The sequence below is a fragment of the Suricata suricatta genome, chromosome 8 (genome assembly GCF_006229205.1).
Source record: "Suricata suricatta isolate VVHF042 chromosome 8, meerkat_22Aug2017_6uvM2_HiC, whole genome shotgun sequence".
In the NCBI taxonomy this organism is placed as follows: Eukaryota; Metazoa; Chordata; class Mammalia; order Carnivora; family Herpestidae; genus Suricata; species Suricata suricatta.
In genome coordinates, this window is record NC_043707.1 from 111,714,276 (window position 1) to 111,729,265 (window position 14,990).

Sequence of the window (14,990 nt, forward strand, 5' to 3'; positions counted from 1 at the left end):
GTGTGCCTCATACAGTGCTGATGATATGTACACCCTTAATATTTGGTGAAATATTTGTTGACTTGCTTTATTAAAATGGCACAACTTGATCCATTCACATTTTTGCTGTGGTTATATAGAAAACTAGAATATGGGAATTAAATTTCTTTTGTCCTAGGGATGCCATGTGGATTGATTAATGTATGAAAACACTTTGAAGATTATTGAGCCTCCTGAACTGTCTGTAGGTTGTGATTAGTGTTGATTATACCATGGATATTTGTAACATTTCCTCTTGATTCCCATTGGAAAACTTTGACCTTTGATTTTACTTTTCAGGCCAAATAATGATATAAAGTATCTTGGCCCCATTTGCGTGGTTACACGCAGTTCTTCGTTTCTACTTTTGCTTACTTACCATGCCCCTGTTACCTGCTTCACTTGTTTTTTTATTAAAAATTTTTTTAAAACATTTATTCATTTTTGAGAGAGACTGAGCACGAGCAGGGGAGGAGCAGAGAGAGAGGGAGACACAGAATCTGAAGCAGCCTCCAGGTTCTGAGCTGTCAGCACAGAGCCCGATGCGGGGCTCAAACTCACGAACCACAAGATCATGACCAGAGCCGAAGTCGGCAGCTTAACTGCTTAACTGACAGAGTCACCCAAGCGCCCTTTCACTTGTTTTTTAACCAGTGGAGGGAGATGGTGCTTTTTAGTGACTAGAGGTTGACTCAGAGTTTTTAGTAAGCATATGAACAAAATGAAAAAGAGTTGAAGTGGGGCGCCTGGGTGGCTCAGTCGGCTAAGCTTCTGACTTCGGCTCAGGGCAGATCTCACGTTCGTGGGTTCGAGCCCTGCATTGGGCTCTGTGCTGACAGCTCAGAGCCTGGAGCCTGCTTCTGGTTCTGTGTCTCCTTCTCTCTCTGCCCCTCCCCCTCTCATGTTCTGTCTTTCTCTGTATCAAAATAAATAAAGCATTAAAAAAAAAAAGAGTTGAAGTATAGTTGACACGCAGTGTCAAAATGTACAAAATGATGTACAAAATGATATTCTTAATGTTGGATTACCAACTCCTTGAAAGAGAATTTTCAACTTCAAATAAATACACAGGCAGAATGATAATAGTAACTTAAATTTGCATAGCAAATTTGTTTATAAAATACTTACATATGCTTTTTATTCTTACAAGGTAAGGTAGAAATCATTGTCATTTCACAGGTAAGACAACAGGCCTTACAGTTAAAATCTGACAGTAAGTAGTGAACCTGGCGTTGAACATAGGTGTTTACTTCCCGTGCCCGCTGCCTTATCCACGCAGAGCCATCCCCGTTAGATGAGGCAGGCGGTGTGGTATTCAGTCATTAGTGTATTTCTTAACTTGTATGCCACTCTTCTTTCACAGGAGTGTGCTACATTTTGATCACACTCATATTTCATATTGCCTATGATTCATATTGTGAATCATAGTGTGAATTCATAGTGATGTTTGTCAAATGGAGTGTTGAGCTGAGTGGTGCCACACGAGGCATTGCCTATGGGGATAAAACTTGCTGCAACTGAGATATAATATAATGTCAATAATTTAATGATAGTAAAGGCAGAGAATGTGCACTGAAACAAAGGGGAAACTTGGCCTTGTGGAGAGCCTAGATGGAGCAGTAAACTTTGTTGGACAGCCACACAGACCAAAGGGTGACCAAATGGAGAGTGTAATGATTAGAAAGTTCTTTCAAATTTCCAAGTTGATCTTTTAAAAAACAAATATTTGCTTGCTAATAATCATTTTTGGAATGATGTCTAGAATTTTGTATTTCATAAGTATACTAGTAACTCAAAAAGGATTGTAGAACACTGTCTTAAATCTTAAATTGTCTTGCACCTCATACTTATTTTGTCATCTTTTTGTTCTACCTTAACTGAATGGTGATCCCAAGGCAACCCCTGTTGGGGCAGTCCCCAGCCAGGAAAGGGATTGTTTTTTGTGAACATTGACTAAGTAAGTGTATTGAGATAGTTCTTCAAGGGAAGACCATGATGGAATGTTAAGGGTAGTATATCTGGGGTGATAGATAATATCGCCCTGGAGCCCAGTAGATAATGACTTGCTTCTGTAGCCATGTTGCATCTGAGGGTCCTGCCTGGCTTCTTGCTTCCCATTCTCCTGCACTTGATTTCTTGCGTGGGAAGTCAGAAGCTCTCTGAGGGATTACTTGCTTAGGGACTCCTGCGGGGCTCCACTTTGGATTTCTGCCCCGCAGGTGTGATTATAGTGAGAAACAACATTTATGCTTGATTTCCTGAGTTTTCCAAACGCCGGTATCACAAATTATAGAAACAAACATGTTGTTAGTCAGCAGTAAGAATCTAAATTTAAGGAGGGTCAGGTAATACAATCCCTGTTTTCCAGGATGGAAAAACGGAGGCACAGAAGGTTAAAGAGCACATTAGAGATCACACTGCAAGACACTGGTACACCTGGGAATTGGATCTGGGTCTTCTGACTCCTGTGGAGTGGCTAATATATTGCAGGAAGATGATACTGAAGGTCTTCTTTTCAGTCTGAGTCTTTTTCTTGGCATGTAAATTCAAGGTACAATGCATTGCCTTCAGTGACTGGATGAAACATTGTACTGAGAAACATGAAGGCACTTGCCAAAAGATGTACAATGACTGCCTGGAAATACAGACTGCCAACTATAGGCCACGAGATAAATAAACAAAGTGTTCTATTTGGGTTTATAGAGAGGAAGTATCCCTGATGCCTTAGTTCTTCAAGTCCCACGGAGAAGCAGCAGTCATACATAGGAGCACTGTTCCCTTTGTATTTGTCTAAACCTACAAGAGGAGAAGCAAATGATTTTTGGCAGTCTGACTAGTGAGCAGCCTATGTGTCATCTACTAGATGTAGAGTCTGGTTCTTTTTGTCTGCTTCGGGACTCGATTTAGGAGCAGTTTTTTTTTGTTTGTTTGTTTGTTTTTAAACAAAAGGACTGTTTGTCTGATAGTGCTCAAGGGAGAGCTGGGATGCCTGGGGGAGGGATGTAAAAGGAGAGAAAGGAGTGTGAATCACAGTGGCTTAGTAGGAAACAAATAAAAGCCACAAAAACCTGTTACCCCCAAAGAGGTGGAGTCTGTCTGGAGGCTATTTGCCACAACTGAACAGAGGCCATCTTTAACAACAACAACAAAAAAGACAGAGCCGGGGGCACCTGGGTAGCTCAGTTGGTTGTCCGTCAGACTCTTGATTTCAGCCCAGGTCATGATCTGGTTTGTGGGCTCTGTGCTGAGCCTGCTTGGGATTCTCTCTTTCCCTCTCCCCTTCCCTGACTTGTGTGCTCTTTCTCGCTCTCCAAATAAATAAACATTAAAAAAAAATGCTGAGCCTGAAAGAAGCTAAGAAGGAAATCTCAAAATTTTTGACTCCTCCAAAAAATCTACATGAGTTTCTGGATCCCTTGATACACCTCCACTGTGACTGAATATAGTTTTCCTTTGGCTACAGTATTCAGCTCAGGTGGGTTGTTCATATACTATATATTCATTTTTTTGCAGTGATGGAAGAACTCTGTGTTGTACCCAGATTTTAATATCGCCCCCAAAAACTAGAGACCGCCAGGGAGGCCGAATCATGCATGCAAAAGCAAAGGGCTTTATTACGAATTTAGGCCCAGTCAGCCTAAACTCGGGCTCACAGATTTCAACAACACACTGGATCCCGGTGGAGTGAGCCCTGAGCATGGGGGGCAGGGCCTTTTATGAGTTCAGGAAGGGGGAGTTACAGGAAATTGTGACACAGGTACAGGGGTCCAGTCATTATAGCATCACATCATTGACAGTAACTTTAACCAGTTAGAGAGTGGACCCAGGACCCTCACGTAGGGCGTGACTAGTCTTAACCTCCATCTTTAGGGCCGCCCTTAGAAATGTTAAAGGTGTTAGCTGGCCTTTCCTGATTGGGTGTTACAAGGGTGGTCCCTCCTGCCTTGGGCAATGTGTGCCCTTCTATGGTCTCATGGAGTCAGTTTCAAACCTGCATCCTTACATCTGGAATCAAACCTTCGATGCTATGTTATGTTATGTTGTGTTATATTATGTTATGAAAGAGAAGTCACTACTCGCCAAATGAGAACTCGTGGGAGAGCACAAATGAGCCTCTCAGGTTCAGATTTGGGCGGATGAGGTGCTGCCCTGATGCTCCACCCGGGGCAGGGTGTTGAAATAGCTCTTCTTCAAAAGGAATGTATGATCGAGGGGTAAATGTTACTTGGGGTATGTAGGAATTCACATATGTGATTTGTATGTACTTATATGTGGCTTAACTAAGTTGGTTTTGGTTTTTTGTGTATTTGAATTCTTTAGATAAATTTGAATCGGACTGGGGTCCTGTTTGCCTCCTTGCTTCCCTTTGGGACCCTGGTTCAGAGCTAGAGGCTCACCACTGCCGCTTCCTCGTCGTGGCATCCAGAATTCAAGCTCATACCACTACCCCATGAGTAATCTTCATAGTAATAGCAGCAAAACAGAAAGCAATACTAGCATATATGCCAGGTACTGTTCTAAGCGTTTGAAGTGTATCATCTCCCTTAGTCTCATCACAGCCTTACAAGGTGGGCACTATCCTGATCTCATCCCTCCAGAAACTTACTTTCTTGAACCCCATCTCTGTGCTATTCTGTTTTTTCCTCCATTTCTTCTGACTAATTTATCCATTCATCCTGCACCCCATTCTTTCCCCCTGTACCCACTGTACACATTTTATCCGGCAGAGGAGGAAGATCGTTTCCTGACAAAAGAACAGCATGAGCAACGTAAAGGAAGCATAAAAGTGTATGGTACATTTTCAAGGAATGACCAGGAATTATCTGGCCTAGAGAACACTTGAGGAACAGTAGTAGGAGGGAAAACTAAAAATACAGGACCCTGCGAACATGTTGTAGAGGCCCTTGAAAGGAATGCCAGGAGGCGTGGGGTTTTAAATTCAGCAGCGAGAGTGAGTCTGTTACGGAGGGTAACTCTGAAGCCTGGGTGGGGAAGCGTTAGAGAGGGACAAACAGCTTAGGATTTGGTTACATTTGCCTGGGTGAGAGAGGAGGGAGTTGATCTGTGGCTGGAGAGAAGAGGTAACCATTTTGACACTTTAGAGACAGAATCAGTAGGATTTTGATTTTTGAAAAAAAAGTACAAAGGAAATACCACCATAATCTTAGCATCAAAAGGTAAAACATTTTAACATGCTGGTGCATATGCTTTCAGACATTTGTGTATTTATGCACATGTCCTTATGTGTTTTTTGTTTTTCCCCCCAATTTTACTGTGGTAAAATACACATAAAATTTACTGCCTTAATTTTTTTTTTCTTAAGTAAAAGCACTGTAGAGCCAACATTGGGCTCGAATGTAGGACCCTGAGATCAAAAATCACATTCTCGACCGACTGACCCAGCCAGGCACCCATCTTAGCCATTTTTAAGTGTATAGCTTAGTGGTATTAAGTGATCCATGATGCTGTGCAACCATCATCACACCATCCATAACTCTTGTTGTCTTGAAAAATTGAAACCCTGTACTCGTTAAACAATACCTCTCCATTCCTCTCTCCTCCTAGCCCTTGGTAACCACCATTCCGCTTTCTATGTCTATAATTTTGACTGTTCTCAGGTACCCCATATAAATGGAATCATACAATATTTGTTTCTTTTGTGACTGGCTTATTTCACGTAGCATAATGTCCTCAAGGTTCATTTGTGTGTGTTTCTACATAAATTGACTCCTACGTTTGCTGTTCTTCCGTGTCCTGCTCTTCCCCCCCCCCGCCGCTCTTAGCAGTATGTTATGGATAACTTTATGTGTTAATGTCATGCAGCTGTACATCATTGGTCTCAATCTGGGGTCAGTTTTCCCTCCAGGGGACATGTGCAATTTCTGGAGACATTTTTGGTTGTAACAGCTGGGGAAGTTGGTTCCTGACATACACTGGGTGGAGACCAAGAGTGCTGCCAAACATCCTACTATGCAGAAAACAGCTCCTCACAGCACAGATTTATTCTGCCCCCAATAGTTGTATATTGTACCGAGGTTAGGAAACCCCATTCTGCTTTATTGTTGTTTGTTACATTTTGAAGTAATTATAGATTTACACAAGAGTTTCAAAGATAGTAGAGAGAGTTCTGGTATACCCTTTACCCATCTTCTCCTAAAATTAACATCATCATGGTACATTTGCCAACACTAAGAAATTGACATTGGTACAGTACTGTTCACTGTAGACTTTATTTGGTTCTCACTAGTGTTTCTACTAATGGCCTCATTCTGTGTCAGGATCCCATCTAGGATCCCACATTGCATTTAGTTATCCTGTCTCTTTAGGCTCCTCCTATCTGTGACAGTTTCTCAGACTCTCCCCATCTCTACAACTTCAATACTTTTGAAGGGTACTCGTCAGCTATTTTGTAGAATGTTTCTCAGTTTGGGTTTCTCATGATTACACTGGCATTACAGATTTTGGGAAAGCATACCTTTCTCATTTCATCATATTAGGGTATGATATCAACATGACTTATTTCTGGTGCTGTTAACATTAACCTTGATTGTTTGGTTTGGGTTGTATCTGCCAGATTGTGCCACTGTAAAGCCCCTTTCAATACTTTTATTTGTTAGAAAACTCTACCTCCTGAAGGGAGGAATATCCAAGAATGTGTGGGCATATGTTAAAAGCCCCACAATAATCAATACATATTTTAGGGGAGATACTTTGAGACCATTCAGATGTCCTGTTTTTCCTTAAAGTTTCACTCACTAATTTTAGGACTTATCAGTGGGTCATTCCTGCTGCAGTTACCATGATAATTTCCTTCATTACTTTTGTGAATTGTAATTTTTCTGGAATGATTGGTCCTTTCTATTTATATTATTTACTTATATCAGTATGGATATTTATTTTATTCTTTGTTATTGTTTTGTTGCTCAGATTATTCCAACTTTGGTTATTGAGAGCTCTTTCACATTGTGTCCTTTGGGATGCCTCCATGTTTGTTTAGCACTTCCTTTCTGGCACTACAAGATGCTCCCAGCCTGTATTTGTCTTGCCCCAGCTCTAGAATCAGCAGTTTCTCCAAGGAGCCCTGATTCTTTTTATTGGCGAATGGCTTTGTTTTGTTTTGTGTTGGTGAATGGTATTTAGAAACCAAAATCTGGGGCTCCTCAATGGCTCATTTGGTTAGGTGTCCAGTTCAGCTTAGCTCCAATTCTATCTCATGGTTTGTGAGTTCAAGCCTCGCGTTGGGCTCTGTGCTGACAGCCCATAGCCTGGAATTTGCTTCAGATTCTATGTGTGTTGTATGTGTGTCTCTCTCTGCCCCTCTCGCACGCTCTCTCTCTTTCTCTCTTTTTTTCCTCCCTTTCTCTCTTAATAAATGAACATTAAAAAACTTTTTTTAAATAAATAAAAAAAAGAAACCAAAATCTGGATGCTACTGGGATATCTTGTTTCTTGTCCCTTCAGTGGAAAAAGCTAGGAAGCATGTTTATGTACACTAATCCATGTACACACAAATATCTGTTTCTATGTTATGTCTGTATATATGAAAATAAACATGGGTTTATACAGATATCTCTTACTGGACTCTGGCAACACAAGATGCATCTCAATGTTCTCTTTGCTTATTTGTGACTTCTGTCTTGGAGAGAAAGAAATTTGGCTTCTCATTGGCTACAGTATATTTATGTAACCTGTAAAGTAGTTTCAGTAGTTACTTATGTGAGAAACAAATTTACCAACTAGATATAATGTTTGTGTACAGTTCTTTTTGTTCATTTTAGCCTATAGTATCTAGACATAACAGTGGTTTACACCATTATTTAGGTAAGCTTCTTTTTTTCCCCCTCCACTACCCTTCAGTGAGGTAATGCTATACATTGCAATACAGGTAGATTCATTTGTTGCAGTCTATTCTATCCTGGGTTCCTCTGAAATTCTGGGTATTTTTTAAAAAATTACATACAGTGTGCTCGCTTCGGCAGCACATATACTAAAATTGGAACGATACAGAGAAGATTAGCATGGCCCCTGCGCAAGGATGACACGCAAATTCGTGAAGCGTTCCATATTTTTTCTAATTTCTGTATAAGTCTAATTACATGAAATAGAAGTGGGGGTTTTGATTTTTTACTTTGCTTTTCTGTTTGGAGTTTCATTGTAACTACTGTATTGTAAATGATGGAAAATAATTGCATATGTTAAAAAAATAAATTGTGTTATGTTAAAAAAAATAAAATAAAATGGTTGCTTTTAGCTTAAAAAAATTGCATACAGTAAAGTGCATTCTTTGTTGAGTACGTTTTTTTTTTAAATTAGGAATTTATTCTTTTTTTTATGTTTTTTAATTTATTTTTGAGAGACAGAGAGAGACAGCGCGAGCAGGGGAGGGTCAGAGAGAGGGGAGACACAGAATCTTGAAACAGGCTCCAGGCTCTGAGCTAGCCGCCAGCACAGAGCCCGATGCGGGCCCGAACCCACAAACTGCGAGACCATGACCTGAGCCGAAGCCGGACGCCCACCCGACTGAGCCACCCAGGCGTCCCTGTTGAGTACGGTTTTAAGGGTTTGGGCAAATGCAGAGTGAGGGGTCCACCATGACAGGACTGTACTAAACAGTTCCGTCACTCTAAAAATTGCCTTGCATGGCCTCTTCGTAGTCAGCTCTTCTGCCTACCCGACCTTTCAACAACCACTGACCTGTGTTCCATCCCCGTGTTTTTGCCTTTTCCAGAAAGTAATGTACATGGAGTCATTCAATATGCAGCCTTTGGGGTCTGACTTTTTCACTTAGCAATAGTACCTTTCAAATTCTCCCAAGTCCATTATTCTTTATTGCTAAGTGTCATTCCACTGTATGGATGTACCATAGTATGTCATTTCTCCCAAGAGAGGAGGTTTCCAGTTTTTAGCACTTACAAAGAAAGCTGTTCTAAACATTCATGTGCCAATGGTTTAAGTAGATAGGAAACTCTTAAAGAATTTTCCAAAATGGCTGTGCCATTTTGCATTTCTAACAGCAGTGAATGAGAATTTCTGTTCCTCTGTATTCTCTCCAGGATTTGGTATTGTCTTTTTTTTTTTTTTTTTTTTTTAGCAATTCTAATAGGTATGTACTGGTATCTCAGGGTGGTCAATTTACATTTCCCTAAAGGCTAATGATGTTGAGCATCTTTTCATATGCTTATTTGCCATCTGTGTATCTTTGAAGTGTTTGTCAGCTCTTTTGGGGGATGTGTTTGTCTTATTCTTGACTTTTAAGGGTACGAATTCTTTATTATGGTATTTGCAAATATTTTCTCCTGCTCTGTGGCTTTTTTTTTTCACTTTCTTCACAGTGTCTTTCACAGAACAAAAGTTTTAAATTTTCATAAAGTCCAATTTTTTTTCTTATATGGATTGTGTCTTTGGTTTCCTACTCTAAAAACTCATTGGCAAACCGAAGATGATGCAGATTTTCTCACATTTTTAAAAAAGTTTTATTTAAAGGAAAACTTTATAATTTTACATGTAGAGCTGTTAACTGTTCTGAATAAATTTTTGTGAAAGGTGTGATATTATGGATGTCCAGTTGTGCCAGCACTGATTTTGAAAGGCTCTCCTTTCTCCATTAAATTGCCTTTGTACTTCTGTCCAAAGCCAGTTTATATTTGTGCAGGTCTATTTCTGGGCTGTATTCTGTTCCATTCGTCTGTGTGTCTCTTCTTTTGCCAATATTGCATTGTCTTGATTACTGTGGCTTTATAATAAGTCTCGAAATTGGATAGTGTAAACCCTCCAACTTTCTACTTTGTTGTTTTTAATCTCTGGGTAGCCTGTTTTTTTTTTAAGTTTATTTATTTATTTTGAGAGAGAGAGAGAGCACATGTGCGGGAGGGGCACCAAGGGAGGGGTAGAGAGAATCCCAAGCAGGCTTCAGCTGTCAGCACGGAGCCCAATGCGGGGACTCGATCTCATAAACCATGAGACCATGACCAGAGCTGAAACCAAGAGTTGGATGCTTAACTGACTGAGCCACCCGGGCGCCCTGTCTGTGTGTAGTCTGTTTTATATATTTATTTATTAATTAAATTTTTTTTACTGTTTTTATTTATTTTAGAGAGAGAGAGAGAGAGGCAGCATGAACAAGGGATGGTCAGAGAGTGAGGGAGACACAGAATCCAAAGACAGGCTTCAGGCTCTGAGCTAGCTGTCAGCACAGAGCCCGATGTGGGGCTCAAACCCACGAACCGTGAGATCATGACCTGAGCTGAAGTTGGACGCTCAACTGGACTGAGCCACCCAGGCGCCCCTGTAGTCTGTTTTATAGATGTATCATAATTAATTAGGTTTCTACTGAAGCACATTTAAAGGGTTGTTTTTTGCTATATTGTATAATAAATGATGCGGAGATGAACATCTTCACACATACATCTTTTTGGACTGTGTGATTCTCTTTTCAGGATAAATTCCTAGAATGGGAATACTGGATAAAATGCAAACATTACCTTTTTTTTCCCTTCCAGTTTTCTGAGATTATTAGAAGTTATATTATTTTTCTTGTAGAGGTGAAATTCATATGAATTAGCCATTTTAAATAGTTTTTTAGAGTTTATTTATTTATTTTGCCAGAGAGAGCACGCACATAGGGGAGAGGCAGAGAGAGCGGGAGAAAGAGAATCCCAGGAGGCTCTGCACCATCAGTGCAGATGTGGGGCCCAATCTCATGAACCATGAAATCATGACCTGGGCCAAAATAAAGTCAGATGCTTAACTGACTGAACCACACAGGTACCCAGCATCAGCTATTTTAATGTGAATGATTCAGGGGCATCTGGCTGGCTCAGTCAGTAGAGCATGTGACTCTTGATCTCAGGGTTGTGAGTTTGAGCACCATGTTGGGTAGAGAGATTACTTAAAAAAATAAAAAATTTAAAGTGAATGATTCAGTGACATTTAATATATTCACAGTGGTGTGTCACCACACCCCTGTCTAGTTCCAAAATATTTCCACCACTCCGAAGAAAACCGCATCCCCATCAAGCAGTTACTCACCCGTTTTCCCTTCCCCTCAGCTCCGGGCAAACGCGTCTGTTTTCTGTTCCTATAGATTTTACCTATTCTGGATATTTCATATAAATAGAATCATATAATCTGTTAGCATATATTGGTACTTTGTTTCTTTTTATGGTTGAATAGTTTTCCTTTGTATGTATAGATCATAGTTTGTGCCATCTGTTGATGGGCATTAGCACCTTAGGCTGTTAGGAATAGTGCTGCTGGGAATATATATATGTATACATATATTTGTTGGATTATCTGTTCTTAGTTGTTTTGGATAATACCTAGGAATAGAATTGCTGGGTCATAAGATAATTCTCTTTTAGAGGAATTGCCAACTGTTTTACACAATGGCTATACGATTTTACATTCCCACCAGAAATGTGTAAAGGTACCAGTTTCTCTACCTCTTCTCCAATATTCGTTGTTTTCCTTTTAAAAAATTATTTTTAATTTTTATTATTTTTACAAGTTTATATATTTTGAGGCGGGGGGCCCAGGTGGGGGAGAGACAGAGAGACAGAGAATCCCAAGCAGGCTTTGCGCTGCCTGCTGAGCCCAACATGGGGCTCAGCCTCATGATGGTGAGATCATGACCTGAGCTGAAGTCAAGAATTGGATGCTCACACGACTGAGCCATCCAGACGCCCTTTTCCTTTTTAATAAAATTTTCCTTAAAAAAAAAAAAAATTACAGCCATCTTAGTGGATGTGAGAGTGGTATTGCTTTATAGTTTTGATTTAAATTTTCCTAGTGGCCATTTGTATATCTTCTTTGGAAAAAATATCTATTTATGTCTTGTGTTCAGTTTTAAATTGGGTTGGTTGTCTTTTTGTTGTTGGTTGGCACACATTACATTTTGATACATATTGTCAGACTGCTTTGAAGAAAGTTTATACCAGTGGTATGTCTGTTTTTGTTCACCTTGCAATTTTATCTATATCTTTTCATTGTTGTAGTTTGGTAAACAAGAAATTAATTTCATTTTGATTTCCTTTCTTAGGTTAATTGTCTTTTCAAAGGTGCATTGGTCATTTGCATATTTCTTATTTTAATTTCCTGCTCATACCTGTTATGCCCACTTCTATATAATGGTTTTCATATTTGTGTTTATTGATTTGTAAGAGCTTTTTGTGTATTGTAAGTTTTAATCCTTTAGGTAGTCTTCTGTATTGGAAGTATTTTTTTCAGTTGGTCATTTATCTAATGACTTATATGGTGTTTTTTTGGTCATATAAATGTTTCAGGTTTGTAAATTCTTGTACTTTTTATGAGTACATGTTAGTTTTAGCATTCTTTTAGAAAGAGAATGTTATAGAGGCACCTGGCTAGCTCACTTGATAAAGCATGGACTCTTGCTCTCTGGGTCATGAGTTCAAGCTCCACATTGGCCATACAGCCTATGTTATTATTTTTAAAGATTTTTAAAAAATTAATATTTATATATTTTTGAGAGAGAGAGAGGCAGGCAGAGAGGCAGAATGTGAGCTGGGGAAGGGCAGAGAGAGAGGGAGACACAGAATCCAGAGCAGGCTCCAGGCTCTGAGCTGTCAGCACAGAGCCCTATGCAGGGGCTCAAACTCACAAACCATGAGATCACGACCTGAGCCGAAGTCAGATGCTTTACAGACTGAGCCACCCACGTGCCCTGAGTCTACTTAAAAAGAGAGAGAGAGAGAGAGAGGGGGGGGGGGGGGAATATGTTGTAATAGATTTATAACTTACTGAACTGTGGGAACTTAACAAATGTGAATAGAAAGTATTGTTGATGCTCTGGTGTAAATGAAGGTATACTCAGGGCTTCGTTGCCCACACTGTGCCCGTTGCCCTTCCCTTGCAGCCCCCTGCATACATAATTACAGACGGAATATGGGATTCGACATTGTCCAAGTTGGTACTTTTGGTTAGCTACCTGGCTACCCAGTTTCCATACTTTCCATTTTTTGGTTTACATCTTAGTGCCTAGCATGCTAACTTAAAACGGGGGTTCTCCCTCCCAGGGGCCCATTATAAGCACCGGGAGAGCATTAGAAAACATTGATGCTCAGGCTTATAGTGTTCAGTAAGTATGTATTGATTGGAATTAGATTTAGATGATTTGCCTAATAGGCAAATCTTTCCTAATTTATAGGAAGACTCTGACGTCTTCATATAGCCTGTTTAGCCTAGTAGGCAGTTTTATTTACCGAGAAAGCTGGGGTTTAGTCTCAGCTTTGCCACTAACTTGCTGCATTTATAACTTGGGACAAGATACTGCCCTCTCTGGGCTTTAGTTTCCTCTTTGGCTCTATTAGGGAGGGGAACTGACTAGACTATATTAGGGTGGGCAGACTTTCTGTTAAGGTCTAGACAGTAAATACTGTAGGCTGTGTAGGTCATACAGTGTCTGTCACAGTGTCTATTTTTTTTTATTTTGAGAGAGCGGGCGTGCTTGTATGTGGGAGGGACAGAGAGAGATAGAGAGAGGGAAGGACAGAGAGAATCCCAAGCAGGCTTCATGCTGTCAGCACAGACCCCAAACCCCGGCTTGATCCCATGAACCCCAAGATCATGACCTGAGCTGAAATTGAGTTGGACACTTAACCTGCTGAGCCACACGGGCGCCCCTGTCTGTCACAGTGCCTAAAGTTCCTTTTAGCTCTGGTATTTTGTGGTTCTCTTCTTTCAAGCCCTAGCCAGAGGTCTCACCTTGAAGAACCAAGGAAAATCTTGCTTAACCACCACAAATTAAACATAGATAATACCAAGCACTTCTGTAGTGCTTACCATTTGCCTGCCATTATTCTAAATATTTCATCTATATTAACTCTAATCTTCAGAATAACCTAGTGAGAAGTGTAGGTGCTATTATTATTCCCATTTTATGGATTAGGATACTTGAGGCAAAGAAAAATACGATACTTAAATACCCTGCGAAATGAAGTTGGGGAGTCAAGTCAGAATTTGAACCCATGCTTCTGGCTCCATCATACACTGCTGGCTTTCCCGAATTTAGATGTAGACCTCCAAATAATACTCCATCCCAGGTATCTTAAAATAAAATCTCACTGAAACTGTCAAAAGTGGGCCAATCTGGAGGCCATAAAAGTGGCCACAAGAAGAGCTTTATTATTAATTTTATTTTCTCAAAAGAGCCCTTTTGTTTCTGTCCCAGCGTTATAGTCACATGGCATTGTCTTTGTGTATATTTTCGGCTTTCTATCTTATTTACTCCTCAGAACCTTGAAGGGGTTCAGTGTATGGAAGCTGCCTTCTCAGTTTCTGGAATTTAATTTTACCGTAGTAGGAATTTATCAGTTCAAGCAAGCAGACAGACCGGAGTCAAATGGGGATAATAACTCTCTGGTGAGAGGCTTGTGTCGTAGGCGGAGCGGCGGGGCTTCGGGCGTGCCTCTGCTGCCAGCCAGCGATCTACGCAGGGGGGCTCCCTGAGCCTCCGTATTCTCAAGTATGAAATTTCAGCTGATTGGGCCAAGTGGACCATCTTGGAATTTCCTCACATCCCTGCTTTGCCCGGGCTTGCAGGCGGACTTCTCAGCGGCGACCACAGAGGCTCCCCATCACAGTTCTCATGCTGTGTGACTTTAAAGTATGTGCCAGTTCTGGGGGCGCCTGGGTGGCTCAGTGGGTTAAGTGTCCGACTTCGGGTCAGGTGATGATCTTGCGGTTCTGTGCTGACAGCTCAGAGCCTGGAGCCTGCTTCAGATTCTGTATCTCCCTCTCTCTCTGCTCCTCCCCCATTCATGCTTTGTCTCTCTCTGTCTCTCAAGAATAAATTAAAAATTTTTTTTTAATTTTAAAAAAGAAAAAGATAAAGTATGTGCCAATTCTGCATTCTCTGCCCTGATCTGTCTGCATTTATTTATTTACTTACTTATTTTAAAGTTTATTTATTTATTGAGAGAGAGAATGAGTGGGGAAGGGCAGAGAGAGAGAGA

General features: G+C 40.5%; 1 protein-coding gene and 1 non-coding gene across 5 annotated transcripts in view; both read left to right on the top strand.

Annotated features, from left to right (window-relative positions):
- Nucleotides 1-14,990, top strand: part of TRIT1 (tRNA isopentenyltransferase 1) — a 48,878-nt gene that overhangs the window by 3,606 nt on the left and 30,282 nt on the right. The window lies entirely within an intron of this gene.
- On the top strand, nt 7,982-8,088 carry LOC115300490. The gene has a single exon (XR_003912663.1). It is a non-coding gene; the product is annotated as a U6 spliceosomal RNA (small nuclear RNA).